The 12,652-nt window shown below is 40.6% G+C and overlaps 1 protein-coding gene across 4 annotated transcripts in view; it reads right to left on the bottom strand.

The window, feature by feature from the left end:
- Positions 1 to 10,625, bottom strand: part of ITPRID1 (ITPR interacting domain containing 1) — a 129,504-nt gene extending 118,879 nt beyond the window's left edge. For 3 of the 4 annotated variants that reach the window (XR_016222594.1, XM_089315473.1, XM_089315474.1), the window contains exons 1-2: positions 10,490 to 10,625; positions 5,436 to 5,491 (exon numbers count right to left, since the gene is read on the bottom strand). The gene's annotated coding sequence lies outside the window, so the exon portion shown is untranslated. The remainder of the gene's footprint in view (positions 1 to 5,435; positions 5,492 to 10,489) is intronic. The other variant, XM_017344417.4, reaches the window with a different exon arrangement.
- Between the last annotated feature and the right edge of the window lie 2,027 nt (positions 10,626 to 12,652).

Genomic DNA, 12,652 nt, shown 5'->3' with positions numbered 1-12,652 from the left:
TCTCTTTGGATCTATATAGTAATCCTGAAAAAGGATGGCAGAGGTGAAGAAAGTGAGATACAGAAAAGCTTAAACATTTGACAGCGTCACCAAGCCCATTCTTGATGTACTAAATTCAAGGTTCTTTGGAATCCTTGGCATTAGTGAGCCATCCTGGGAAACCAGGTTAAAAGAGAAGTTACCACTTACTGTCTTATCAATCAACTGAATTCTCCTATAATTATCCTTGGGGCAGCTTCATGAGGGTCTGAGAAAGTAAATGCAAATCCCCATTCTCTGAGTGCAATAGAGAGGAGGTGGCGTTCCAGGGAGAGGGAACAGCATGTGCAAAAGTCTGAGAGCAAGAGGGAATTGTGCACTTGAAGAATTCTAAGCATTTCAGTGTATCTACTAAATAACACATGAAGAGTCAATGTCAGTGATGCCATAGAGAGGGAAGGATAGCCAAAATGTGGACTTTGCATGCCAGTAAGGGGTTTGAGCTTTATTGTGGGGGCAGTGCTAAGAGAAGTAATCAGAATGTTCTTCTAAAAAGGTCTTGTTCCTTAATAAGGAGAACAGGATGAGTGGGAGCAACAAGACTGAAGGCTCAAGGCCAGTGACCAGGTAAGATACATTGATGACTGCAAGTGTGGTCTCAAGAGCAGGGTTTATGGAAAAATGAGTTACCTTAGAACTATGTGGGCGAGGCCGGCGCTGCGGCTCACTAGGCTAACCCTCTGCCTTACGGCGCCGGCACACCGGGTTCTAGTCCCGGTTGGGGCACCGGACTCTGTCCCGGTTGTCCCTCTTCTAGGCCAGCTCTCTGCTGTGGCCTGGGAGTGCAGTGGAGGATGGCCCAAGTGCTTGGGCCCTGCACCCCATGGGAGACCAGGAGAAGTACCTGGCTCCTGCCATTGGATCAGCGCGGTGCGCCGGCCACAGCGCACCAGCCACAGCGGCCATTGGAGGGTGAACCAACGGCAAAGGAAGACCTTTCTCTCTGTCTCTCTCTCTCACTGTCCACTCTGCCTGTCAAAAAAAAAAGAACTATGTGGGCGAAAAAATTAGCAGGTCTTATTGAATGATCAGCTATGTTTGGGGCTGGAGAGTAGCATAGTAACCAGAGATTACACACAGGGCTTCCAGCTATGGTGAGTGCTCAATATCATTTTATTTATCAAGCAGTGATGAGACGAAGGTGATGTAATTCATGGAAGGAGATGAGATGATTATAAATAGCTACCATTTATTTTTCGTTTGTGCCAAGGCCCCCACTAAAACTTTCACAACATTTTCTTACTTGATTTTCCTGAGAACCTTGGGTGGAAATTTTTATTCCATTTTGTAGACGAGGAGATTTAGGTTGACAGATGCTAAACAATTTGTCCCCAAACAACTAATGAGACTAGGCCTGGGTCCTAAATGCAACCTTTTAATTGTACAAGTGAGTATTCTCAGAGCTCAAAAAGAGTATGCCAATAGCTCCCCTGCACTTTCTAAATGGTTGTATTTGGGAAAGGGGAGGCTATTATTTCACATATATCAAAATATTTTTAAGTGTTCCATGATTCTAAATAGGCCAGAAGTAGAAGACAGCCCAGCAAACTGTGTTCACCAAATTAAGCCAGAAAATTGGTTTGCTGTGTTTGTTGAGTTTGTAAGTAGATCCAAGAGCCCTGGCCAAATGGGGAACTAAAGGCAGGCTTTTCTTTTTCCACACCTATGCAAAAAGTCAAATTTGGTACTTTTTTAACATTTCCAATAAGCCAGAAACTTACTAGAAAACATAATCGCCATGTAAACTTCAATTAAATGATGATTGAGACTGATTTATAGCTTAGTAAGCTACAAAAACAGAAAGTAATTTTTTCCTTGGTAATCTTTAGTAGACAATATGGTAAATCTAATTGCTCAATGCATATCATGAGATTGAATCTCCTCAAATAGCTCTATGTTCTACTAGTAGGACATGAAGATAGTGTTTCATTTGGGGAAGACAACACTGCTTGTTGTATTTTCCCCCTCAGAGTTAAATTTGACACATGCACGCTCAACAAATATTTGGTATCTGTTCTCATCACAGTATGTCCTGCCAGGTCAATCTAATCTTTCTACAATAAAGATCCAAATTAAATACTGACTCCACTATGAAAGGGACCCCCCCCATCTTTTCCTCCCACTCATGGTAGTGACTCACCAATGGTAGAAGCATTATTGTTCCAGTTGTCTCAGGGCACTCAACACACTGTGCTTGCTACCAGATCATTGAGTCTAAACCAGAACTGATTGTGCCCCCAATGAGGACCTTTGGCAATGTCTCAGGATATTTTTTGCTTGTCACAGTGGGGTTGAAGATGCTCTTGATATATATTGGGAGATGTCAAGGATACCACTAAGCATGTTAGAATGCACAGAACAGCCACAAATGTCAAGAGTACTGAGGTTGAGAAATCCTGCATCAGACAAAGGAGAGGTATAGACAGCTTATGACTTAGAGTGACATGTGCTTAGTTCTAGCCGTGGCCTCAACATTTAACAACTGTGAGACACTGGGCACGTCTCGGGTTCTGGGTCCCAGAGTTCTCATCAACATAGTGCAAATTGTTCTTCTATGGATACCAGATGCTCCCTTCACAGAATCTTGTTGGGATCAAAGCAACAATGCATGAGAAATTAACAGTGAACTCTGTACAATCTATTACCATTGCTGTGATTCTATGTATAATGATGGATATAATAATAATAATTGTTCAGGCAGTTTGGATAACAGATTTAGAGCTTAGTAATGAAATATGAGCTGGATTGCGAATAAACCTTACTTGTACTTTATCTCAATAAATATTTATTGAGCAGTACCTCTGGGCTAGCATTCTTTTAGGTATTACAGATATAAAAATGAGATATTCTGAATAAAGTAGCTCTTTTTGTAGGGTGAAGATAGAGACATAGGTAGCTATAGTACTAAATGAAATAAGCTAAAGTTTTTAAAAATCCAGTCAATTCAAGACAAATGAGTATAAAAAAAAAGTGTATGGACTGCGTTAAAACTGCTAACAACAACAACAACAACAACAACGAACTTCCTTTACTACCTTATTTTACCGCTCTCCATGGGGGGAAATGTACATTCTTGTGGCTCAGATTATCCATTCTACTGAAGAGATGAAAGTCAATGAGAAAACAAAGTTCCTCTTAACAACAGATATGTCAAATCTGGCCATACAGAAAAATAACACAATGAAGGCAGCACTCAATCATCTTAAACAGGAACCACCGGCCATGACAGAAAATGGCTGCATGTGCTGTGAATTGCCTGTTGTTCTGAGGAATCAAGTCTTCTCAAAATGCATGTGGACATTTTGGGGAAAGCTTTCTAGAACATGCCAAGCAGTCAGGAATTTTACCCGTTTACTTTCATCATAGGAAAGAAATGACTGCCCAATAAATTACTGATACACTGTGCTGAATTATTTGACACTTTTATTCTACCAAGACAACTCATGTTTGGTTGGAAGAAAGACAACCAAATATCCAGGGATAGTTCACAGGACATAGTCAGGATCATTGGATAGTTGTTCTTTGCTGAAATACACTTCCTGAGCTGTGCCCTGCCACCTTTTCTTCCATGGATCTCTTGAAATACCATGCACTCAGTGCTATCTAGGCTAGTTGTTCCCAGTCATTTTAGTACAAAGTGATCTTCAGTTGTTTAAGATGAACCAACATCCTCACGATTATCGTTTATTGACATAGTCAACGAACTTCACATAATTCATAAGGGGAAAAGCTCATGCCTCTGAAACAATCCTGTTGATTGCTATTCCACACCACGAACACTGAATATGAAACAGCCTGTAGCCAAATGGATCAAAGAAAAAATCTCAACAGGATTAAAAAATATTTTGAGGGGCCAGCATTGTGACACTGTGGGCTAAGCCACCACCTGCAATTGTCGGCATTCCATTTAGGCGCCTGTTCAAGTCCCATCTGCTCCAGCTCCCTGCCAATGGTCCAGGAAGGCTATGGAAGATGGCTCAAGTGCTTGTGCCCCTGCTACTCATGTGAGAGACCAAGATGGAGTTCCTGGCTCCTGTCTTCAGCCTAGCCCAGTCCTGGTCATTGCAGCCATTTGGGAAGTGAACCAGCAAATGGATGATCACTCTCTCTTCCCCTTCCCTTGTCTCTGCATTTCAAATCAATCAATAAGTAAGTCTTTTAAAATTATTTTGATTTTGGAAAGGAGGAGGGAAGGTGGAAGGGTGGTTGGGAGCAGGGTAGGGTGGGAAGTATTACTATCCTTTTAAATCTGTATGTGTGAAATATGTTCACCTTACATAAAAATTGAAAAAACAAAAATAAAAAATATTTTGAACTGAGTATGAAATGCAACCTATCAAAATTTGTATAAAGTAGCAAAAGCAGTGCCCACAGGTAAATCCACAGCACTAAAAGAAGATCTAAATCTAAGCTTCCACTTTAGGAAAGTAGAGGAAGAAGTATAAGCTTAAGCAAGCAGAAAAATGAAGAGAAATAATATCATAAATCAAGAAAATTAAAGCAAAAATAATAGAGGAGAATAAATAAAAACCAGAAGTTTGCTCTTTGAAAATGTCAATAAAAGGGATAAATGTCTAGCCTGGATAACAGACTAAGTGGGAGAAGACACCCTTTTTAATATGAAGCTGGGTTGCTCACAGCTGAAATATAAGTAAGCAAGCAGAAGGGTCTTTAATGATCTATGAGGGAACAGATTAGGGTTGAGACATCAGTATAAACTCCTGCTTTGCTTATATAGATAAAGGTGTTTACATATAGAAATATTTAGAAATAAGCATATATACATGATTTAGCATATACACACTAGTAATACAGAACACCCCACTAGTAATAAGCACTCCTAGAATCCAGATTTTGATTTCTAATACCATTCAGATTCTTGGAGGAGGAGAAGAAATACAACACATAAACATGTAACCAGAAAGAGCTAATTTATTCTCTCCTTCTCATAAGCTGTTACTATTTGGGCAATAAAATAAAACAGTAGGATTATAATCCATTCTTTCACACTAAAATAAACATCTTTAATTATAATATTTGAAGAACTTGAATTATCCACATATAAATTTCCATAGTACACAGTGATATAAATGAATGAGTAAAATGATTGTCAGAGGATAGAAGGACTTCAAATAATGTATGTAGATACTCCACTTTCCAGGAGGTGAAGCATAATTAGCATAATTCCCACTTCCTGGTAATGGGTTATACACAGTGACTTTCTCCCCACCCCCCCCCAAAAAAAAAAAAGCTGTAAAGAGGGGTAAGAGTAACTTTATAGTGGAGAAAATTGGCAAACACTTCCTCAGGGAGGCGATGAAGGTTAACATCAGCCAGTGACAAATGACATTGATGATACATTCCTTTGATAAAACACGATGAGAGAGTTACTTTACCTCTGTCATCTTCTTCTCACAAACCCACAGCTCCAGTCTCATCATGACAACACCATCTGACAAATCCCAAATGAAGACCAGTTTACACAATGTTTGATCAGTACTCTTCAAAACAGTCAACGCTATCGAACCAAGGTTCGTCTGAGAAACTGTGACAACCAAGAGGTGTCTAAGGAGATAGGACAATGAAATGATATCCTGGATGGGGCAATGAGACAGATAAAGAACATTCGATAAAAACTAAAGAAATTAACCTATAGAGTTAACAATGAGGAATCAATATTGTCTTTATATTTTACTTAATGTGTTATACTAATGTAAGACATTAATAAAAAGGGAACTTGGTATGGGGAATTCTCCTTCCAACTCTTCTGTAAATCTAAAACTAATTAAAAATAAAAAGTTTATTTATTTGGTGGCAGGAGTAGAAGATACTTAGTATACCCTCCCCAACTCTAAGATTCCGTGATTCCAAAGTATGCAAAGTGACAAACAGCACAAAATGTGTGTGTGTGTGTGTGTGTGTGTGTTTGGAGAGATACCAGAAATATACTAGCATGCATTTAGTTCTGTGTATATGTTATGTGGGCAAACATTAGACCATGTGTTTTGAGAGGGGCCCAAAGGTAAAGAAAAAAAGTTCATGCAGGAAACAACTAGCAGCTTTAGAAGAACGCTTTAGAAGTAGCCTAGTATTTGGATATCAAATGTCCTGCCCATGTCACATAACCTTGCAGGGGAGTTTCAGTCTGACCCCATCACAGGCCAGCCCAAGGGTAATCTTCCTGGTCTAGCACCAGGGGGGCTATTCAGTCTATATAATAAAGGCTGGGAGAGGGGGGAGGATTTCACAAGAAAGAAGGAGGTAGGAAGCATCACTACGTTCCTCAAGTAGTACTGATGAAATGCTTGAAGTCTGCATTCCTTAAATAAAAGGTTTTGGAGGAGGGGGAGGGATGAAGAAATGGTGGGAAGTAGGCCCCACACTCATATAAACCCCAATCTAAATGCAGACTTGGCACTCGGATCTTTGCCAAGTTGCCCACCCAGCCTGTCAGGGTACAGCTATGTTAAATTTTGCTAGCTTGCTTACTCTCATTCTGTCTCGGGTCTGAAATTCTTTTCTTATCGGGGGAAAAAGAACCTCTGTTCCAGCCATCTCTTGTAACATATTGCATACATGGTTTTTTGTATACCTGTGTTTAGATGTAATATTACCATACAAAGGTAGGTGACCCAGTGTTATAGGGGTTATCATTGCATGTTAGACTTAGGGACAAATTTTAATTCATTTTATTTGACTATATTTTAAAAATAATGGGCTAAAGACAATTATATTTTTGCCCTTTAAAATCAGTATAGTGGGCTGGCGCTGCAGCTCAATAGGCTAATCCTCCACCTAGTAGCGCCGGCACACCGGGTTCTAGTCCCGGTCAGGGCGCCGGATTCTGTCCCGGTTTCCCCCCTTCCAGGCCAGCTCTCTGCTATGACCCGGGAGTGCAGTGGAGGATGACCCAAGTGCTTGGGCCCTGCACCCCACGGGAGACCAGGAGAAGCACCTGGCTCCTGGCTTCGGATCAGTGTGGTGCGCTGGCTGCAGCGCGCTGGCTGCAGCGGCCATTGGAGGGTGAACCAATGGCAAAGGAAGACCTTTCTCTCTCTCTCTCTCTCTCTCACTGTCCACTCTGCCTGTCAAAAAAAAAAATCAGTATAGTGATTATTTTGAAATCTATGCATATTCATCAGGAGTGACGCCTGAGCTTAAAGCACTTCCTCCAACCCCAGCAAATAGCCTATGCTTTATACTTCAGAAACTATTTTATATATTGATCTTATTTGTGTTACTTTTTCTAGATTATAATGTTCTTGAGAACAGAAAAAAATGTCACTTCTGCATCTTTTCTGTCTTATATGGAGCCTGGCATGTTGTACATTTGGGGCACAGGCAGTGTGCAATTTTGGACAAGTAACAGCTTCAGTGTAATGAGAAATTTGGGCTACTGTCATCTCTGAGGTTCTTTCCAGATCTAAGATTTTTAAATTCCCTGCCTGTCTCACTGAATTGGGCAAAACTTCACAAAACGGAAACCTCGGGGAGATTGTGTGACTTGCCCAACTTCTTTTTCATCTTTTGGAAGGTGATAGAAGATTGAGATTCTGGAGATGTCTGTTCTGTGGGAATTGGTTCAGAAAGTCTTTTCTGTGGGTTTTCAATAATTTATTATTTGCAGTTAAATTTGTCCTTGTTAATGTACACAGAGCTGATCAAATGAGAATGGTTAAAATATGAAAGGATTAAATACAAGGATAATGATTTCATCAGACCTTGGAGAAATTATTTTTGAAATTTTTCTGCAATATGTGGAAAATACCCCATGTAATGAAGTTGTTGTATGTGTATCATTCTAATTATGCTGCTTTTCCCTTGAACCTGAGATTAAGGAAGAATAATGGAAAAACAATTCATCATCCACAAATCTCAAAGTCAAAGGCTTTCCATTATCATGGATCCTACTATCTCTGACTTGGCAACATTCTCCAGCTATCCCCGTCCTGTCCCTGATGTGTACTGATCCCTTGAAACATCAAGTTCACCTAGAAGAGGCTATTATGTGTGTATTCACTTTCTGTGCAACAAGTTACCCCAACCTTGGAAGTCAAACATTGGTCACACTGGGCTAACATTAGAGTGTCAACACAGCCTTCCTGTATGGAGGCTTGGGGAGACCAACTTCCTTCCCTTTCTCAGCTTCTAAAGGCTACTTGCATTCCTTGGCTCATGGCCCCATCAGATCTGTCTCCTTCCTATAACACTCAGACCTGTCATAGTGGTCACTACTATATCAGTTCTATAAGGACTCCTCTCTTAGACAGTAGAGCACATGAAGCTCTAATTACACCCACCTGAGCATGTAATGCTAATGTGTTCAGACAAAATTTGTTCTTAAGTGCGTAAGCCTTGGTGAAATGCACTTAGATTTAAATCTGAGCTCCACCACTTATATCCTGTGTCACTAAAAACAAGCTGTTTTAAAATTTAATTTTTGAACTGTGCCCCCCAGCTCAGTCTCATTTTCTACTACACATATACTCCCCAACCCCCACCACCCCTGAGATTTTTATATGTGAAATTTGCAGAATATCTAGGATGTATTAAATTTTACACTGAGAATCAATCAAACTGCAGAATTAATACATAGAAATAAGTAGAAACAAATGATATAGTATGATTTTATATTTATAAATGAATAATTTGATATATTAATTCTCATCTCTGAAAATATTTTGCAGCACTAATATATACACATATATATACACACATACATCTTTGAAAAAACTACCTAATAAGACACCAATGTGATGGATATTTTTACACATTATAATATAGGATGCTTACAAAGACGGTTTATTAATTTTCCAGCCCCTCCTTCTTCTTACCCAGTCCCATGTGTCTACTTTTCTGAAATTTGTCCAAGCTGCTATGCACTGCCCAGGATTCCCAAATGTACTTCTTCCTTTTCCTCAATACTATAATTACCAAAAGGTCATATTTAATTAAGAAACTTGTATGTTATTAGCAAAAAAGCCTATTAAGCTTGATTCAAAATACACAGCTATTTCTTTTGCTAACACAATACCTGTATCAAATCATCACGTGAAGTTAAAACTCATCATTCCGCCCCGTGGAGCTTCACATCTTGATCACATTTGGGCAATCTGTTCCCTGTGTCCTGCATTTTCTTACATCTCCTCCCTCCTTTGTTCTTTCTCTATGTCAGAAATACACCAGTCTGGCTCATTGCAAACACATTAAACAGTAGACAGTGTATAAAATGAAATGAGAAGTTTATATTCCGACTTTTTCAATCTTCTAAAGAACTCATCAGAGTAAGTTGCTGCCAACCACTGTCCTCCAGGCATTTGCCCATTTGAGTCCAGGGCAAACATCGGCTATGCTCAGGTCCAGACATTTTACCACATGGTTGCCACTATGGCATGGACAAACCAAGGTTGGTTTCTCCCTGATTCTCTCTTTACTGCTAGTGCAGAAATCAGGGTGTTCCCTTCCTTGTATTTATAACTTGGTGCATTTCCTTTTAGTGAAGAAGTAATGAGAAGGAATGAAAAAATCCTTGTAATTCTCTTAAAATAAATCTTTTCCCTCAAAATCTCTCATGTTGCTCTGTTGCCTCTGAGGAGGTAGGCGGTGGTCTGGTGATACATAATTACCAACGTCTTCACTTCCCTGTCTCCTGACAACTCCCCAGGAGGGTGACTGGCACAGGCCCGACTGGTGTGTAAGTCAGGAAAAGCCAGACCTGTGACTGGCTCAGAGAACCATTCACTAAAACCACAATGCTGTTATTGTGCCAAGGTTATATATGCATAAATACTGCATGTATAATATATATATATAATAAAAGCAATTTATCTATGCCTATATGTAAATATATGGAAATGTGTTCTATTGTCTCATTAGAACATTCCATTTCATTAGTATTTAGCACGTTTTTTAATTAGCAACTTCTATGTGTTAGAGACAAGTTACTAAAATACCATTCTGACTTGTGGCATTCTGAAAATGGTTCTAGAATGACATCCTCACACAAAAATATCACCAGCTGGAAGCCAGAAATGGAGTCACATCATACTTATGCACAGTGTCTACCTCCTGCTCCTTCCCTCCCTCCCTCTCATCCTCTAATTCTTATGTCCACACCGTTCTTTGGTCAACTGCCCCCACAACCCCAAACAGCTTTCTCCCCAGTGCCCACTTAGAAAAAGACCAAGACTTAATCTTCCCTCATCCCTTCCTCAGTGAACTCTTCATTGACAGCTTTAACTTCATTCTGCTTTTTCTAACAACACTCATGTGACCAATTGCCCCAGCTGCACTCCACACTAGCCAGTTACCCGGGTTACAATCCGAAGATTGTTAGAGTAGGAAGAGGAGAAAGAAAACAGACGTTTTGTGTCTGTTCTTCCAGCGGTCAAGAACATTTAGGCCACTATGGAACAAACAAACAAAAAAGGTCTTTAACAAACAGTCCTACCTTGCCCAGGTGGAGCAGAGCTCCAAGACCAGCTATGTTCATCCCCTGAAGCGGCTCTGCATAGCCCCGCCACCAACCTCCAGTCACAGCTACAAAAGCTGCACTCCTGAACTGTCTGAAAGTTGGATGTCTGAACAGTTCCTGAAGGAAACAGTGTAGTATTTGACTAATCTTGCATAACATTTTCATAATCCACGCCCTTTGTCCTAAGAAAAAACCTGCTTCCCTGACTCAGGAGCAGGAAACGCTCAAAACAGGAGACTCCAGGCAAGCTAATCAGACTGGAAAAGACTTGCAGCATTCATGGGTCCTGAAGGGGGTCCAAGGTCTACTTTGTTCCAGACCCTAGGCTGGGGATAGGGGTCATGAAGGCAGCCCACACTGTGGCATAGCACGTTACACCACTGCCTGCAAAGCCATCATCCCGTATAGGTGGTTTGAATTCTGGTGGCTCTACCTCCAATCCAGCTTCCGGCTAATGTATGTGAGAAAGCAGTGGAAGATGGCCAAAGAGCTTGGGCTTCTGCCCCCAACACAGGGGCATGAAGTTCCTGCTCCTGGCTTTGGCCTGGCTCGCCTGCAGCTACTGCAGCCATTTGAGGAGTAAACCAGCTGATGAAGGATTCTCTCTCCTCTCCCCCTTTCTCTGTAACTCTGCCTTTCAGAGAAATAAAACCTAAATTTTTTTCAAAAAAGGAGATATGAAGATGAACAAGTCATTCTCCTCCACTCAGGAACTGGCAGCCTTTTGGGGGTCACAGATGAGACAACTAGGAATCCCCTGGAGGAGTGCTGAGGCCAGAGGGAAAAGGGCTGAATTCTCCATGGGGGATATGGGGAGGCTTCATCAAGGAAACAATGCCTCCTTTGAGTTTTGAACCATGAATAGGAGCTTCTTTGATGAATGAGAGTTGAATAAGAGTTAGGGTTGTGGGGTGGATATGAAGGCAGAGAAAACACCCTATAGAAAAATACAACACTCTCCAACAGGATTGTGCGTTTGGGGAACTGTGGGGTTTGTTCAACCAGATATGTAAACAAAGGAGAGAAGTGAGACTGAAGACACTGGAAGTGTCTTCTGGATGACTTATGAGTGAAAACAATAACTTATTTTGAGCCCTATAAAGACACCACACTTTGGTGTTTGAATTTAGCATATCATCTGTGACTGTGAGACAGAAACACTAATGGAAATAGTTCATTAGTTACTCCGTGTGCTCAAAAATGGGTGATCCAGTTGGCCAAATTGATCCTGAGAAGCAATTTCCAAATATCTAGAATCATTAAATAACATTACATATTAAAGCTGTAATTCATATACTTGAATATTACTTTGACGGTCTGAAAGGATCTTCAAGACCTTAGAATGGCTCAAGCCCATCACTGGCAGGAAGGTCATTCTGTGTACGACCAATGTGATGATGAATAAGCTTTGCATAGGAGGAGGTGAGCTGAGAGTTCTATTGAAAGCATTACTTGCTTTTTAGAGCATTTTTACACCTTCATATACTGAGAAGCCTGCCAGCAGATTGAGTTGGAGCCAGTGTAGTAAATGAAACACTGCCTAATACTGTTCATACAAATAGGAAAAACCACATTCCCCACGTGATGTAGCAAACATAGGGTCTTGTGGTTGAAACTTGGCAAGTCAATTGTCATAAGAGCCCTGAAAGGAAGGTGGAATGAATTGGTAATTTTATCCTGTGTCAGGCCTCCGCCCTTGCTAGTTCCCCATTCCCACAGGTAGGCAAACCCTTGAAACTGCAAGTGCATGCCAGTGTCAACCTTTCCTCCCCCAGTGAAGCCCCATGAATGATTCTAACTCGCTCCATTAGTATTGGCTTTACAGCTTCATTAAATGCCTTCACATCCATTATTTTATTTTCTTACTAATGACCTGTTGGGTACCTAAGTCAAGAAAGTTGTTTTTCTCCTGCAGTTACCCATGTAAGAAGCTAAGGTTGAGACAGGATATGTGTGTTACCCAAGGTCACATGATCTAGACAGCAGCCTTATGTTTATAATAGCCAGAAGGTGTTCTCTCTGTATTTCTGATCTCCATGACAAACATTTTTGTTTTTTCAGAATCCAAGCCAAATATGTGGCTATCCTAGACTTATCCCTTCTTCCTCATTCTTATCACAGTCAAGTCCTGCCAATTCT

This window comes from Oryctolagus cuniculus, chromosome 16, assembly GCF_051225735.1.
Source record: "Oryctolagus cuniculus isolate XC-2025 breed Fujian yellow rabbit chromosome 16, ASM5122573v1, whole genome shotgun sequence".
Lineage (NCBI taxonomy): Eukaryota > Metazoa > Chordata > Mammalia > Lagomorpha > Leporidae > Oryctolagus > Oryctolagus cuniculus.
The sequence above is the reverse complement of the archived record's forward strand: the minus strand, read 5'-3'. Positions and strand labels throughout refer to the sequence as shown.